Source organism: Sus scrofa, chromosome 8 (genome assembly GCF_000003025.6).
Source record: "Sus scrofa isolate TJ Tabasco breed Duroc chromosome 8, Sscrofa11.1, whole genome shotgun sequence".
NCBI classification, from domain to species: Eukaryota; Metazoa; Chordata; class Mammalia; order Artiodactyla; family Suidae; genus Sus; species Sus scrofa.
Window position 1 is genome coordinate 91972781 of NC_010450.4, and position 17572 is coordinate 91990352.

A 17572-nucleotide genomic window follows, 5' to 3' on the forward strand; every position below is an offset into this window, starting at 1 on the left:
CTAGGGTGGTACACTCTCTCTGAGGGTTTAAATAAAGCTTGCTGTACTGCTACCTGACTTTTGATTGCGACCTCCGAGGCAATAGGCAGGAGCATTTTTCACTCTGGGCCACAGACAAGAACAGTTCATTAAAAGAGGCCAGGGCAGAGCTGTTACACTGAGGTGTCAGTTCAAGGGGAAATTCCCTTGACCCAAAACTGCTCCTCTTCTGTGCTGATTGCCGCTGCCTAGAGAGACCACCTGCCTCCCTCTCTGCTGGGCAAGACCACTGGGTCTATCCCTGCTCTGCTGTAGCACCTCCCCACCGTAACAACCTCCAGAGAGCCTGCCTCCATCCTTGGACGTCTAAGCCTGCTGGCTCTATCCTGCTGCCATGACTGTGCTTCTAGGCCTGCACCTCCAAATGTGTGCAGGCCTAGAAGCACAGTCTTGTCTTCTTGTGTGTAGGCAAGAACTGAGAAAGAGCACGGAGCAGAGGAACCTGACCTCAACTCAGTTTTCCAGTTAATGTACAACAACAAAACAGATACCACGACTATAGATAAATATAATAAAGCATACTATTAAATTTACTTAAAAAATAATGATCAAGTGGAAATGGGAGTTCCCATTGTGGCTCAGCGGGTTAAGAACCTGACATTGTGTTTGTGGGGATGTGGGTTTGATCCCTGGCCTTGTTCAGTGGGTAAAGGATCTGCTGCATGTAGGCCCAACAGCTGAAGCTCCAATTTAAGCCCTAGCCAGGGAACGTCCATTTGTTGCAGGTGTGGCCCTAAAAGGGGGGGGAGGGGAGTCATACCTCTACTTTGACTAAGGAAAGTATTTTACAGCTTGTCACATTAAGAGAGACATGGAAAATAGCATTACTATGGCTCAGAGAGGTAATCTGAACCAGGCTGATACAGATTCAGAATGTTCTTTATAAAGGCACACCATTTATTAAGATATTAAATCTACCGTGTTTCCCTTGGTTAATAGCCAGTTTCCCAAATGCCCTGACTGCCTCTTCCTACCAAACAGGTATCTTGAGTCCAAAATCTCTAGATTACTGTTTCATATAGCAACAAAAAGTAAGTCCTAGACAGCAGGATGACTCCAGGATTCCATTCCCTTGCTGGTTCTCTGCCTGTGACCTAGCATTGTGTCTTGACACACAAGTTAGACAATGTAGTCTTAGGAAAATCACTTTAATTATTTTTTTCCCTATAAAGTTCTGATTATTTTGAATCTCTATTAGACATTCTAGGATAATTAAATATTAGTTGAAGTTATTAGCTAACTATTGAGGATCTCTTAGTAATATAGTAAGTTATAAAATATGATGCATAAGATTTTTTAGTTGTTAAAATCCTCTAAAATTGCATGCTTTATTTCTAAGATAAGGATTACAATTTATTCATTTATCTATATATTTATTTATTTATTTATTTTGTCTTTTGCCTTTTTTAGGGCCATACTGCAGCATATAGAGGTTCCCAGGCTATGGGGTCCAATCAGAGCTGTAGTCTGGCCTACTTGTGGCCTACTTGACAGCCACAGCAATGCCAGATCCAATCAGCATCTGTGACCTACATCACAGCTCATTAACCCACTGAGCAAGGCCAGGAGTCAAACCTACAACCTCGTAGCTCCTAATCGGATTTGTTTCTGCTGTGCCATGATGGGAACAATGAGGATTATAACCTTAAATGCTCCATCTTTTATCCCCATACCATGTCACCTAATGGATCCTACACCAGAGAATTGCTATGTAACATTTTAAAGTCTGAATAGAATGTTACCATGAATTTTTGCTTTTAATTTTGGTTTAATAATTTTTTAACTTTTAAAGTTGCTCCCAATAAAAGTATAATGTCACATGTATCTCTCTGGGAAAAATGTTGCAGATAGCGTTCCTTCTTGAACATTTCAGAAGAAACTTAACCATCTTAAAAAACAAACAAACCAACAAAAACCTCAGGGCCCTCAGAATATGAGCGTGATTCACTTAGAAGACAAATTATTTCATTCTCCTTTAAATCAAATCTATTGTGCTAAATAAAAAGCGGGAGAAAATTATGCATGTTAAATTAAATGTGGATATTTTTCTATTGTAAACTTTTTTGCAGATGCATTCCATAGATGGTTGTTCTAAATAATGTTAGGGTAAAACTAGTAAAACTATATTATATCCAATGGGAAAATAAAAAATGGGTCAGATTTTAAATTGTTACATTATGTAACCTATTAATAATAAAAAATAATGCCAATGTATCCTGGACTTTTTCAGGATATTTGTGGGGAAAAGCTGACATTCATGAAATGTCTCTTTTTATTTAATATTATGTTAAAGTGTATCATAGAAAAAGATGTGATTTTTTTATTTAAAACATTTTCTTTTAAATGTCATGTGGTCAAAAATATTGGTAGTCTCTCAAGAAGATATACACTTGGCATTTTCAGGGTATGAGCTGAAAATTGCTTACAGGCTAGAAAAAATTATGTAAAGTAAGATTGTGTCTTTAAAGAATTAAAAATTGCAAACAAGAATATAAAAAGAAGAAAGAACAGAGATGACATTAGCTTCAGAGATGAGAAAAGATTAAATTTTTAGCAAGTACATTAAAGTAAAACAATAATAGAAAACTGTAAAAGGGAGCATTAAAACCACTTTTAAATGGACTTGAGAGAAGTAAAATTTAATACAATTTTAAAATCTACACTTGCTTTAGGTTAAGTAAAATCAAAATTGGGATTTTCTTTAAGTTTCAACATTCTGGAATTTAAGACAAAATATCAACTGAAATGTTTTGAAGCACATTTCTAAGAGAAAGTTGTGTGATTCATGGTAAATTAGTGAACAGTAAAGATCCTGATTACTCTCGTAATAATTTATACAGATAAGAAAGTCTTCCTTCGATCTTACCTTATATTCTTAAGTTTTCGTCATATTACATAATGTTTTTGTTCTAAAAAAATAAATGTGTGTGGTTTTATATAGTTGAAGTTCATGTTTTGCCTGCATACTTAACCAAAATTTGATGCTTTTCTTCAGTTTTTATTTGAAATAAATTATTTGAACAGGTAAATTAAACTATAAAAGACAATTTAAAAGTTGTAACTAGTGAAATATGTCAGTTATCTCCTGTATATTTTTCTCAACATTTGAAAGATTGTGCTACTAAAATGACATTTAGGAAATGTATATATTTATAAAAGAATATTATATATTAAGGAACATCGCCTAAATTTCAATGACATGCAAATATTTCACTGATTTCCTATATATATGGTTTTTTTTTTGTTTACACACAATTGTAATCATTCTATATATACACTTATATATCTTCTTTAACAAAATTTCTTTACATCAGCAATAATTTATTATGTTTCTTCCAAATGTCATTATAAAATTCTGCAAACAAATATTGGCATGTTGGAATTCTTTTATGATTTGCAAACAAAACTGAAACTTGTTTAAGATAATATAAAGAAAATCATTAGCTTGTTACCTCATACATACACACAAGCAAGAATTTATTGCCTTTTGTGGTGTCAGCCTCATCACTTTCTCCCATTCATCCACCAACTTTTCACAGGAGGCTTGTGACTAAAAGCCTGAATACTAATATGAAAAAAAAATTAACTCCAACTGCATCATGAACTTAAATATAAAACTAGAAGACATTTAGAAGAATAATTAGGAATCTAAGGGACGTTAAAGAGTTGTTGATATTTAAAGCATGATTCATAAAAGGAATAGTTGTGATAAGTTATGCTTCATCAAAATTAAAAAGTCTGCTCTATTAAAAGCATAAAAACACATTGGACCACCCTAAGTCCTCAATAATATTAGCCATTGTCATTAAAAAAAAAACACACATTGTGAGTAAATATTTGCAAAACACTTATCCTACAAAGGACTAGTATCTAGAATGTGTAAAACTCTCAAACAGTAAAAAGAAAGAAAGGAAAGGAAGAAAACGAAAAAGGAATGAACAATCCAAATAGAAAATAGGCAATAGACATTTAACTGAAAAAAAATAGATGGCAAATAACCACATGAAAAGATACTCAAGATCATTAGCTGACAGGGAGATGTAAACTAAAATCACAATGATATAACACTGTATACCTTTCAGAAAAGTTAAAATATAAAATAATGACAACACAATTTTGGCATGATGCAAAGAAACTCAATTATTCACACATTGCTTATGGAAATATACAATGGTACAACCGTTCTGAAGAAAATTTAGTGGTTTCTTGTAAAACTAAACATGCAATTACCATACAAACCAGCAATTGCAATTTTGGGTATTAGTGCTAGAGAAATGAAAAATTATGTTCACCCAGAAACTTGTATATAATGTATAAAGTAGCTTTATGTTGAAGAGCCAAAAAGTACAAGCTTCTCATATGTGCTTCAATAGGTGTGTGTTACACAACTATGGTACATCTATAACATGGAATACTGCTCAACCATAAAAACGAATGCACTGCTGATATATTCAACAACTTGAATGAATCTTAGCAAAATTATACAAAGTAGAGAAGTCAATCTCGAAAAGTGATAAACCCTAATCCATTTATGTAACATTCTTAGATTGACAGAATTATAGAAATAAAGAACATGTGAGTTAATGGTTACCAGGGTCAGAGGTGGGCTCAGAGGTCTAGGATAGGAACTAAGTGAGTATAGTTATAAGGGACAACATCAAAAAGTCTTATAATGGGTCAATCAATAATTTAATTCTGTCAATGTCGGTTTCTTGGTTGCAATGTGATTCGGTCTTTTTGTAAGATATTGCCATTGAGGGAAATTAGATAAAAGGTGCATAGTGTTATGGACTGAATGTCTGCCCCCTCTCCCAAATTCATGTGGTGAAACCCTAGCCCTTAATGTGATGGTATTAGGTGAGCCTCTGGGGAGTTAGAATTAGATAAAATCATGAGGGTGAAGCCTTCATGAAAGGGATTAGTGCCTTTATAGGAGCCACAAGAGAGTTTGCTGCTTCTCTCTGCCATGTGAGGTTAAACCAGAAGTCAGCAGTTGAGGGTTCTTGCTAGAACTCAACTGTGCTGATGCCCTAAACTTGGACTTTGTAATTGTGAGAAATAAATGTCTGTTGTTTATCACTACCCAGCTTATGATACTTTATCTCTAAGGCATTTGGGTTTTTATTATTTCTTTTTTTTTTTTGTCTTTTTAGGGCCACACCCAAAGCATATGTAGGTTCTCAGGCTAAGGGTGGAATCAGAGCTACAGCTGCTGAATCAGAGCTACAGAGCTACCACAGCCACAGAGATGTGGGATCTGAACTGCATCTGTGACCTATACCACAGCTCATGGCAATGCCGGATCTTTAACCCACTGAGCAAGGCTAGGGATTGAACCCTCATCCTCATGGGTACTAGTTGGGTTCATTAACCACTTAACCATGACAAGAACTCCTGTACTGTATTATTTCTTATAACTGCATATGAGTCTACAATTATCTCATAAAAAATTTAATTAAATATTGATGCCTTGGTATGAGACTTCATGTCCTTAAACTGTAATAACATTTAATACTTTCCGGTGGAAAAGCAGGAAGACTTTTCCTTCTCTTGAAGGCCTAGCAATTACCTTTCAGTGTTGCATTAGCTCTGGATGGCTTCTCGGTTAATTTGTGAACCAGTCACTGTTCAAGAAGAATGGAATATGCTGATTGGTTTAAGACAATCAAGGTCCACTCCTTGAGAAAGAGTGGGATTTGTTCTGTATAAACCATAATGATAAAAAGGGAGACATGTTTTTAGGAGAACAAGTTTGGAACATAAATCTAAATAGCAAATGACTACTACCACCCTAATGCATTTACCTGATATCCTATATTTAAGCTTGTAGAAGTTTTCTAATGTGCTATTTATAAATAGCAGTAAATACTATAAAGGCTCTCATATACCCTTATTTTCCAATCTCAGGATTAAATATTTTGGAAAGGATTTTAGGATTAATAATTTTATACCAAATATTCCACAATAAATGAATTTTGATGGATTGATTTTTTTAATTTGTCAAATGTAATTGTATTGCAGATACCAAAATGAGTAAACCTTCAAGGAAAAAATAAGAGCCTTCTGCCAGCAGTGCAGTGTTGTAAGAGGGTAACCCTAGGTTTCTAAGGGATTAGTTGAAATTGTGTAAGTGACTGCTGTCATAACCAAGTCCATGTCTAGGATGCTTAGAGGTTAGGGAGTTTAAAGAAGAATGTTTTGTAAAAAGAATATCTGGGCCAAGGTCAAGAGGTAAGTGAAAACATGGGGAAATGGAAGGTTGAGCTGCTTTTACTTGGATTTGGGAGCTTTACAATGGGAGATGGGGTTGAAGGACGCAGAAAAGGGAAAATGAAGTAGGATAAGTCATTGAACAACAACGTAAAGGTAAATGAAGTGTCTTGAAAACATTAATCAGTTTGACTTTAAGTAAGGGCAAAGAGATGCTACTACAATGGTTTTAAACAGAGTAGTGACAGAATCAAAATTATTTTGTGGCTAAATGAGAATGTATCAAGGGGAATAAGACTGGAAGCTCAAGGATGAAATAGAACGTAACTGTGGGAATTCAGGTAGCTATGATGTTAAACTAAGCTAAAGCGGCAGCTGTGAGCAGTGAAGAAGGGTAGAAGTTGGAGAGAAACTTTAGAAGAATGAATTGTGCTTATTCTGTTGTTTAGAAAAGGAGGCCTAGGGAAGGGAATAAGAAAGGATGATTCTTAAATTTTTTAAATTCATTCCAAAACAGTGCTGTCTTTTCATTATTATCATTTGAGACTTTCACTTTAAGAAGCATTTAAAATTGCACTTTATTGGTTTAATTTGCATTTCCTTATTCTGACACTTATAGGACATCAGAAAACATACAGAACATGTTCCAATATGCCTGCCAATTGTTTTTTTTTAATAACATAAAATCCATTTCCTACTTATAATTGAATGTCTGAGTGAGGAAAGGATTATGTCATCATGCATTAAAAAATATTTTTTCTCTTAAATTGCCTATGAATATTTTGTCAATGCTATTGTCTTCTAAATATAAATTCATTTTGACCTAATTTTTAGATAGTCAAATTAATCTTTTATTTCAGATATTTTTGATCATATCTTAACTGAAGAAAGCCCCACAGAGTTTTATTTTTTATTAACTTTCATTCACACAATCATAGTATTTACTGAGAACCCATTGTGTGCCTAGAAATGTGTTAGGCCATTAGGAATATTTTCTTTGTTCCTAAGAACTCTTATTATACCCCAACATTTTTCTATCATAGTAATATTGATATTTCTTTCATTTTGACATTTAGTCTGTTTAATTTCAATAATCACTTTATTTTTCTAACTATGAATCTAGGTAAATGGAAAGTTAGTAGTAAAATAGCTCTTAATAACCATAGATGAACTGTAGTTTAACCTGTGTGCTTATTTCAGTCTTTTATTTCCAGTGTTGATGACCAAAATTTATCCAACATACCGACTGCTATCCATGACATCAAATTTTGATTTATCTTCCAGTGAAACATAAAAAACTTTCAGTGAGATTTGCCTGATAATTTTTTGCCTTCATATGTATTTGAAAAACTAATCCTTGGTAAAAGTTTTGATTGAAAGATGTTAAACTCTAATTGCTGTGAATATGCTTTAATTTGATAGCACTTGTGTTCTTTGGTTTCAATATTAACTTCAACCAAAAAAAGGACTCAGATTCAACTAATTTAAACAAAGCAAAGGATTTATATAAAGGATAGTGAAGTAGCTAAAGCTAAACATTTTAATCTGAGGAAACACAGATTAAGGCAACACTGGGATTGACAACAGGAGTTCAGGATATTCTCACCAGGACTCAGTCTTAAAACAATGTAATTCAGTAAACCCTCAGTCTCTCCATTATAAATTAATATTCACAGGAATTAATATTATCTGAGTCAAGGGCCAGAGAAATTCTAGGTCAGTCTGCATCACCTACTACCTCTTTGTGTTACTGTAGATTTTAGAATCTGTTCCTAGGAGAAGGGGTAATAGGCAAGTAAAAGCAGTAGAGATCATCATATGTACCCACCCGGTCCAAAGTCATAAAACAAGTACAACCCACTCCTTTTTCTATACATATAATTCCTAGAATGTTCCTGTTTTACATAATGTGTCTACCTCACATACAACTAAAAATTATCACATTCCATTTATAGTAGGAGCAAATCAAAAGTGATTCTTGGCTATTGCTTCTAAAGATGATACCTGTGCTCTCTGGATTATGGCTGTTTCTTCTGTCATCACTGCAGCTCAGTATTCTGTGATTTATGGACTAAATTAACCAACACATTCTGTATTCAGTAGCAGACAGAAGGAAGGGAAAAAAGGAAATACATAAAATAGAGTAAGCAGTGCTGCAAATGATCATGAGAAATAAATTTATCCCTGATTTTTTTTCTAATTTCTATTTCATATAATTTTACCTTTGGCCAAAATATTCTCAGGTCATAATTTCTTTAATTTTTTATTTTGTGACATGAATTAGTTATCTGTTATTTGATATTTGACACTCCAGGGGCCCTATTATCCTATCATATTATCTTACTTAATATTTATTCCTAAGGCATGTCAGTACATGGAAACATCCCAGACTGTTCCTTGGATTCCATGCATGTTTCTGTAGCAATGTCTCTCCCTTTCCTTGATTACTAGGTCAGTCATTCTAGCAAAACATATAGCCGTATTCCATCACCAGGAGTGGCAAGAAGATAAGCTTGTAGAAATATTGCTTTGTTGGATAAAAAAAAAAAAAAAATCTGGAGCACCACAAGCCATCATTCTACAATGCAGAAAACAAGATTTTGAGATGCAATGTTAGGTGTAAGAATGAGAATTACCAAAACCTTCTTCTACTCTTTGTTTTCCAGATTAATCTGTTCACAGATTTAGCATTGTAGTTTAAAAAAAAAATAGAGAACAGTGTGTATTCATCATGGATTTAGATTATAAATACCATCATTGTACATGAAAGTCAACTTCACGGGGTGTTGTCTCTTCCCTAGAGCTAGAGCTGAATCTACATTAAATTTTTTTAATAAAACCAGTTGCTTCTGTCATTGGAGCAGTGAAACTAATGGTAGTCAATGCACTGTTTCTTTCAAGAAAATTTCATAATTGGAGACAGTGCATGTTGAATAGTATGTTAATTTATGAGCCATTTAGTTTATCCAAGGTTGGTGGTCCCTAACAAAGTATAATTAGTTTGAAAAGAAAAATCCATGTCTTGAATAAATTTCTGTCTGTTAAAGAAAAATCTTCACTACAGATCTTATCTAGGGAAGGGTTCTAATGTAAGTATCTTGAAGCCACTTTGTAGCTGGCTATTCACCTCAAGTAAGGAGCTGTATTGAGGAACAAGATTTTAATTATTTTTGCTAGTGACGGCACATTCATAGGTGTCTATGGCTCAGTCACATTGAGAAAAGGAAAACTGTTTTTTAAAGTTCCTCCCTGCCACCATGCATGTTTCATTAGCTCATTATTCAAGTTCTGGGCTACCTGGGAAAGAAGCTGGCTGATAACTAAAAAGGCTATTATCTTGTATGCCTGATTATTTGGGTATTTTTCTACAATAGGGACACGTACATTATCGGGTTCTGGGCCCATTCCCTGAGGTGGAACTATAGGCTTCTTACAAAAAATTTCTTGGGAAAATTTATTTACGTATTTAAATGATTTGGCTTTATATTTATAACAACATACATCCGTAATACACAGACTGTCTTGGCACAACTCAATACAGTTTCACAAACTGGTCACATCTGCAGAAGTGACACTGAGATCAAGGAACAAAATATGTGTACTTCAGAAGTTCCCCAGTATCCTTTCTTCTAGTCTTTATAAATGCAAGAGTAATAATCTCTTGATTCCTGTTATTGAAGATTTGTTTTGCATGGTTTTGAACTTGATACAAATAGAATCATATTGTAGTTTCCCTTTTGTGACTGATTTCTTTACCTCAACATTATGTTTGTGAGATTTATTCACATTGTGTTCAGCAACCATTTATTTAACTTTCTCTTCAAGTCATCCAGCTAAACCATTGCCCAGGAATCAATGTAGAGTCTAACTCTAGGCATCATTCCTTTTAGACCTAGTGGGTATCATATTCGGAGTTCTGTCTCTTAGAAGGATTCCCCTACTTCATTCATGGTCGTGGTCACCCGTAAAAGGGAAAGTCAAAGTTGTCTATTCCTGAATAGTGCTAATTTACAGAATAGAAACATGCATGTTCTGCATTACATTTGCAATTTTTAATCCCTGGTCATTTGGTTACTGTTATTTTATTTTATTTTATTTATTTTTTTTTTGCTATTTCTTGGGCCGCTCCTGTGGCATATGGAGGTTCCCAGGCTAGGGGTCCAATTGGAGCTGTAACCACCGGCCCAGGTCAGAGCCAGAGCAACTCGGGATCCGAGCCTCGTCTGCGACCTACACCACAGCTCACGGCAACGCCGGATCGTTAACCCACTGAGCAAGGGCAGGGACCGAACCCGCAACCTCATGGTTCCTAGTCGGATTCGTTAACCACTGCGCCACGACCAGAACTCCTGGTTACTGTTAATCACTTATAGTTTGAGGTTGAAGGAGGGAAGTCATTCTAACAGCATACGGTACCATGAGAATGCAGTAAACCTATTTATATTACTCACCTGCACCTTTAGGTCCTATTAAGAAATGTTCTTGCCTACTGTTGCCACATAATAGTGGAGTACATTTGGCCATGCCCAAATTTATAGTTAGGCAGATTTAAAAAGCAGTGAGAACATAATGTAAACTTTTATCCCCCAGGTACTTGGTGGCCCAAGTCCACATATTCAGTTCTTCCAGCAAATAAATTGTTTTCGCTTTCCTTTTTGTTTTTAAATATTCCTTATTAAATCAATCCTCTTCTTTATTAAAGAGACATTTAAAGAAGCTAAATATCAATGTTACTTGCAATGATTCTCTCTCTTTAAGAGAAGAATAATTGATTTACAGCCTCTTATTTGCTTCAGGTGTACAGCAGAGCAACTGAGCATTTTTATAGTTTATACTCCATGTAAAGTCACTGCAAAATAATGGCTTTATTTCCCTGTATGTACGATATATCCATATAGTCCTCCTGTTCCCCACTGGTTGTAAACAGTCTTTTTTTTTTTTAATACCTCTAATTCTGTTTATGTTTTACTGTGTTCATGCCGTTATTTTTTCTTTCTTTTTTTTTTTTTTTTTATAGTCACACCTGCTGCACATGGAAGTTCCCAGGCTAGGGGCTGAATTGGAGCTTCAGCTGCAGGTCTACACCACAGCCACAGCAATGCCAGATTTGAGCCATGTGTGAAACCTGTACCACATCTCACAGCAACACTGAATCCTTAGCCAACTGAGCAAGGCCAGGGATTGAACCCACATCCTCAGAGATACTAGTCAGGTTTGTTACCACTGCACCACAATGAGAACTTCCATTTATTTCATTTTTTCTAGACTTCATATATAAGTGATAACACACAGTATTTGTCTTTTTCTGTCTGACTTATTTCCCTTAGCATAATACCTTCTTGGTCATCCATGTTGTTGCAAATGGCAGAAATTCATTCTTGATTTATGACTGAGTAATATTCCATTGTATGCATGGAATGTTCTTTATCCATCTGCTGTTGGATATTTCAGCTGCTTCCATATCTTGGCTATTATAAATAATGCTACTCTAAACATAAGGATGTGAATATATTTTTTTATTTAGTGTTTTGTTTTCTCTCTCTCTCTCCATGTATATATATATTCCTAGAAGTGGAATTGATAGACTGTAAGATCTATTTTTAGTTTCTTGAAGAGCCTCTATATGATTTTCTATACTGGCTGAAGCAATTTACATTCCCACCAAGAGTGTACTAGGGTTCCCATTTCTCCACATCCTTGCTGAAATTTGTTATTTGTAGATTTTTTGATGATTTTGTGGTTTTGATTTGCATTCTCTGATTAGCAATATTGAGTGTCTCTTCATGTGTCCGTTGGCCTTTGTGTGTCTTCTTTCCAAAAATATGTTACACATACATGTATATATTCTTTTTTCCCCCAGTATCATGCTCCGTCATAAGTAATTAGACACAGTTCTCAGTGCTACAAAGCAGGATCTCATTGCTACTCCATTCCAAAAGCAACAGTTTGCATCCATGAAACCCAATCCATCCCACTCCCTAGCCCTACCCCCAGGCAGCCACATATCTATTTTCCAGGTCCATGATTTTCTTTTCTGTGGAAAGGTTCATTTGTGCTGTGTATTAGATACCAGATACAAGTGATATCATATGGTATTTGTCTTTCTCTTCCTGACTTACTTCACTCAGTATGAGAGTCTCTAGTTCCATCCATGTTGCTGCTAATGGCATTATGTCATTCTTTTTTAAGGCTAAGTAGTATTCCATTGTGTATATATGCCACATCTTCCTAATCCAATTTTCTGTCACTGGACATTTGGGTTGTTTCCATGTCCTGGCTATTGTGAATAGTGCTGCAATGAACATGTGGGTGCATGTGTATTTTTTAAGGAAAGTTTTGTCCAGATATATGCCCAAGAGTGGGACTGCTGTATCATGTGGTAGATCTATGTATAGTTTTCTAAGGTACCTCCATACTGTTATCCACAGTGGTTGTACCAGCTTACATTCCCACCAACAATGCAGGAGGCTTCCCTTTTCTCTGCACCCCCTCCAGCACTTGTTATTGGGGGACTTATTAATGATGGCCATTCTGGCTGGTGTGAGGTGGTATTTTATGGTTGTTTTGATTTGCATTTCTCTAATAATCAGGGATGTTGAGAATTTTTTCATGTGCTTGTTGGCCATCTGTATCTCTTCCTTGGAGAATTGTCTATTCAGGTCTTTTGCCCATTTTTCCATTGGGTGGTTGGATTTTTTTGCTGTTGAGTTGTGTAAGTTGCCTGTATATTCTAGAGATTAAGCCCTTGTCAGTTGCATCATTTGAAACTATTTTCTCCCATTCTGGAAGTTGTCTTTTTGTTTTCTTTTTGGTTTCCTTTGTTGTGCAAAAGCTTATCAGTTTGCTTAGGTCCCATTGGTTTATTTTTGCTTTTATTTCTGTTGCTTTGGGAGACTGACCTGAGAAAACATTTGTAAGGTTGATGTCAGAGAATGTTTTGTCTATGTTCTCTTCCAGAAGTTTGATGGTGTCTTGTCATATTTAGGTCTTTCAGCCATTCTGAGTTTATTTTTGTGCATGGTGTGAGGCTGTGTTCTAGTTTCATTGATTTGCATGTAGCTCTTTTAGAATTTTTTTGTACTTTTGATTATTTAAGTGTATTCAAACTTTTATGAAACTGTTTTATGTTGAAAAGGGGCTGGGGTAAAAATTCAACAAAATTGAAATTATCACATTGTTATGGCAAGACATTTGCTATGGTTTGTGAATTAAAGTGCTGAGGGGACTGATACAGAGATGATTGTTACCCAGATAAATCTCTAAAAAGAAATCATGAAAAGCATAATTCAATGCCCAGAGTAAAATCTCAGTGGCACTGAATATCCACTGATTATGAAATAATTATCATCAGCTCACTTTGGGCTCATCTAAATACTGGATAAAAGCAACATTCTTGTTTGCCTGTTTTGAAAAGCTTTTAGAGATGTCACTTCTATTGTATGTACTGCCATTCTTATAACCCTGAAAACTCTGATGAAAATGGAAAAGATAAAGGCTATGATACTGTTTTAAAACTTCATTTTATTTTTACTAATATTTTTCTAAATTTGCTAGTGAAATGAATAGAATCAATGTTTTGGACTTTGCTGCCTGTTCAGTTATATTACAACATATACAGTTAGATTTTACAAGGAAAAAAATGCTTTAAATTAAACTTTCGTAGTTAACTCTTTTTTATTTTGAATTTCAACTTTATTCCCATGGTTCTGATCATAAGAATTATACATCAATTAATAAATAATATAACCCATATAACTGTTATTAATTTACTTTCCCCAACTTCTTGGCTGCAGAACTATTTCAGGATTTATTATTCTTAGTTATGTTCATTGATAACAAGTATTCTTGGTCTAAGTATTCTAAAAGTCTTTTTTTAAAAAATAGTAAATTTTAATCCATTGATTATTGCAATTAAATTTTACTATACATAGTTACTTGAAATTCAAATTTGATTAGGCAATTGATAAAGTGAACTATTTTCACTTATAGAAAGTACTTTTTTCTTTACATTAAAAGTGACGTATAAGAAATGTTGATAGTTAATATTTAAAAGCTATATTTCCTAAGTAGTTGCCATTTGCCTTGATACTTATTTGGCTTATTTGGGGTCAACCTTGTGTGTATGGATTATTATTACTTTACAATATAAATCACCATTTAAAAGCTTTGGTTACTATTTCACATTGCTAACTGCAGATTATTTCTTGCATAAAAGTTGAAATAAGTCTAATAACTGGGTATGTATTATTTCTTTCATTAGAAACTTGCTGAGTATCCAATATGTAATTTATTTGTAAAACACCTCATTAGAAAGCATATTGAAATTATATACATGTCAATATTTTACCTTGTAGTTAAAATATAAATAGTAGAATGCTTTTATATAACTGTATTACAGTGGACTTTATTTTACAAAATATGTTACAGAGCTCTGAAGGTCGATTCAGTGCTTTAGTTAAATGGTCACAGGTTATGTGAACTTCATTTTATGGTACATTTTTCATATCCATTTTCAAATATGTTATTCATAAATACATTAAGAGAGGCAATTTGAAGCTATTATGAATGACTTTAAATGATTTTCTTAGAAAAAAGTCAATGTAATATTCCATCATGTATTATTTTTTTTCTTTTTTCTTTAATTCATGCTTGATTGAAATGCATAGTTTGGTTCTAAAAACATTTTATCATTAAATATTCAAATATCTTAAAGATGTTCAAATAGTATGCAGTTCTTTAATAGTTAGCAAAGAAGGTGTATGAGAATAAGTATTTTTCTTTAATATTAGACAGGTTAGTAAACACAGAAGATACTAATAAAAGATAGATGTTATACAAGAGATTATCTACTGTAAAATAGCAAACCATTTGATGCTATACAGATTTGTAATGTAAATTCAAGACTGTATGGTAGTTCTCATTTCACAGTGCTAATAAGCTAAATAGAATTATTACATGAAACAATGCAATGCTGAACTATTGTAATACATATTTTGTGATATGCCTATATCTCTTGGGTTTTTTATTTTCATGGGAGAAAACTGGTACACAAATTCTTCAAATCCATTAATCCATTTGAGTTTTATATTGTATACTTTAGAATTTTAAATAACATTATTTTGAGTAATTTATATATACTAACAGAACAGCAACAGTCTAAGATGGTATACTTAAAATCTTTCCATGGGAAATAAAAAGTGATTCCTTCATTCCTTAACTTAAAAAGATAGGGTGTATACTTTTCCAAAAGGTTATTATTAAAACCTCAAATTTAAAGTATAAATGATTTAACCAAATTCAAGAAGTATTGTCTGACTACAAATATATGTGTGTTATATAAATATGTCCATGTGTTTTAATAGCCTACATAAAAATTAAAAAATTAAGTAAATTAAGTAAAAAATAAATTCTTCAAGAACAAAACACATACATAAAGACGAAAGCTGCCCATTAAAGTAGAAATTAAAGTAGTACATAATTATAAGAATTTTAGAAAACTACTTAAATGATTAAAATTTGTATCTTCACATACAATTATATTCATATGGCAAAGGGAAAAATTAGAGTTTGTGCATTGAAAGAAATATTAGTTTAATTTTTTAATTACAATTGTAACTACAAAGTAGACTTAGTATTATTAGCTGGTTTCATTTGTTTACTACCACATATTTTTTTTGAAAACAATCACAGTCTTGAGTCCTTTATGGGAACCTGACTTAGTTAGCTACTGCTGAGTAGCAAATTATTCCACAATTTAATAGCTTAAAACAACAAACATTTATTATCTCACACTATATATGAACAAGGAATTTGGGTTCGACTTAGCTAAATACATCTCACTGGAGATCTCTCATGATGTTGCAGTATAGTTGTTGGCCAGAGCTGCAGCCATTGGAAGATTGACAAGAGCTGAAGAATTAGCCTCCAGAGTCACCCACATGGTTGTTGGCATGTGTTTGTTTCTTGCAGGCTTTTGGACTGAGGACCTCAGTTCCTCACTATGCTACCTGGGCCTCTCCATAGCTGCAGATCTACTCACAAAATGACAGCTTGTTTCCATTAGCAAGAGCAAGCCAAGAGAGATATAGAGAACTCTTGGTATAGAAGGCACAGTCGTTCTTGGCCTAATTTTGGTATTAGTATAACATTATACCTACCAGATTTTTTTCACAGGAAGTGTGTCTGTAGGTCCTATGTACACTTGATGGGAGATTACACAAGGGCAAGAGTCCCAGGAAGCAAGGATCATTGGGACCTTTTTAGAGACTACCTACTATAGAATCTCTGTTATCTCTCAATCTCTAGGATTTTAACATCTTTCTAAAGATTAGAAAAAAATGTATATATCTCTTGGCCTTAAATACCTGAACATGTGATTTAGTGGCCTTCAAAAATAAGAGAAATTTAGGTATAAAAATTTCGGTGACATAATTTCCTAAGAAAAGTCTCAAGAGTAGTCTCTGAATATTTCTCTCCACTCTGGGAGAGATTCTGAAATTCGTAATTTTCAGCAGTATATCAGTTCTAACTATTATTGTCTCAACACAGTTTTTTATTTTGCCAGTCCATCATTTCTTATTTTTATAGACTTTTGGCCTACTTTCACTACATTTTACCATTTAAAATTACAAAACCTCTTATCTTTTTCTAGTCGTGAAGTCATATTCTGTTTTATAAAGTATGTATAAATTATTTAATTCAACTATCATTTTTGGCATGTCAGTGTTATACTTAGTGAAAATAATTTCCAGGTTCTGACATTAGGTGCACTGTCAGGATAGTTTGTCCTGATGTATTTTGATATATTCTTTTTCATGTGGTTTATAGGTAATTAGTAAGTATTTTGGAGTGCTATTTCAGGCAATATTTTTAACAATAACTATTCTTTACTCTTTGTAAAAATTATTTCTTCTACCAGAAAGGAAATGTAAATCAGTGTTTTGTGTATATTTGGCTTTTGCTATAAAAATTTGGAAATTCTGAATTCATTTATTCACTGCCCATATGTATTAATATGATTTAACTATTCACATTTAATTCATTAATGTGTCAGTATTTTCTTATATATATTTATTTGTTTATTTATTTATTTATTTATTTATTTATTTTGTCTTTTGAGGGCCACACCCATGGCATATGGAGGTTCCCAGGCTAAGGGTCTAATTGGAGCTGTAGCTGCCGGCCTGCACTACATCCACAGCAACGCCAGATCTGGGCTACATCAGCGACGCACGCCATAGCTCATGACAACACCAGATCCTCAACCCACTGAGCGAGGCCAAGGATCGAACCTGCAACCTCATGGTTCCTAGTCGGATTCATT

At 33.9% G+C, this 17572-nt stretch overlaps 1 long non-coding RNA gene across 3 annotated transcripts in view; it reads left to right on the forward strand.

Annotated features, from left to right (window-relative positions):
- Window positions 1-17572, forward strand: part of LOC110262158 — a 272271-nt gene that overhangs the window by 1863 nt on the left and 252836 nt on the right. The gene's annotated exons all lie outside the window — the stretch shown is intronic.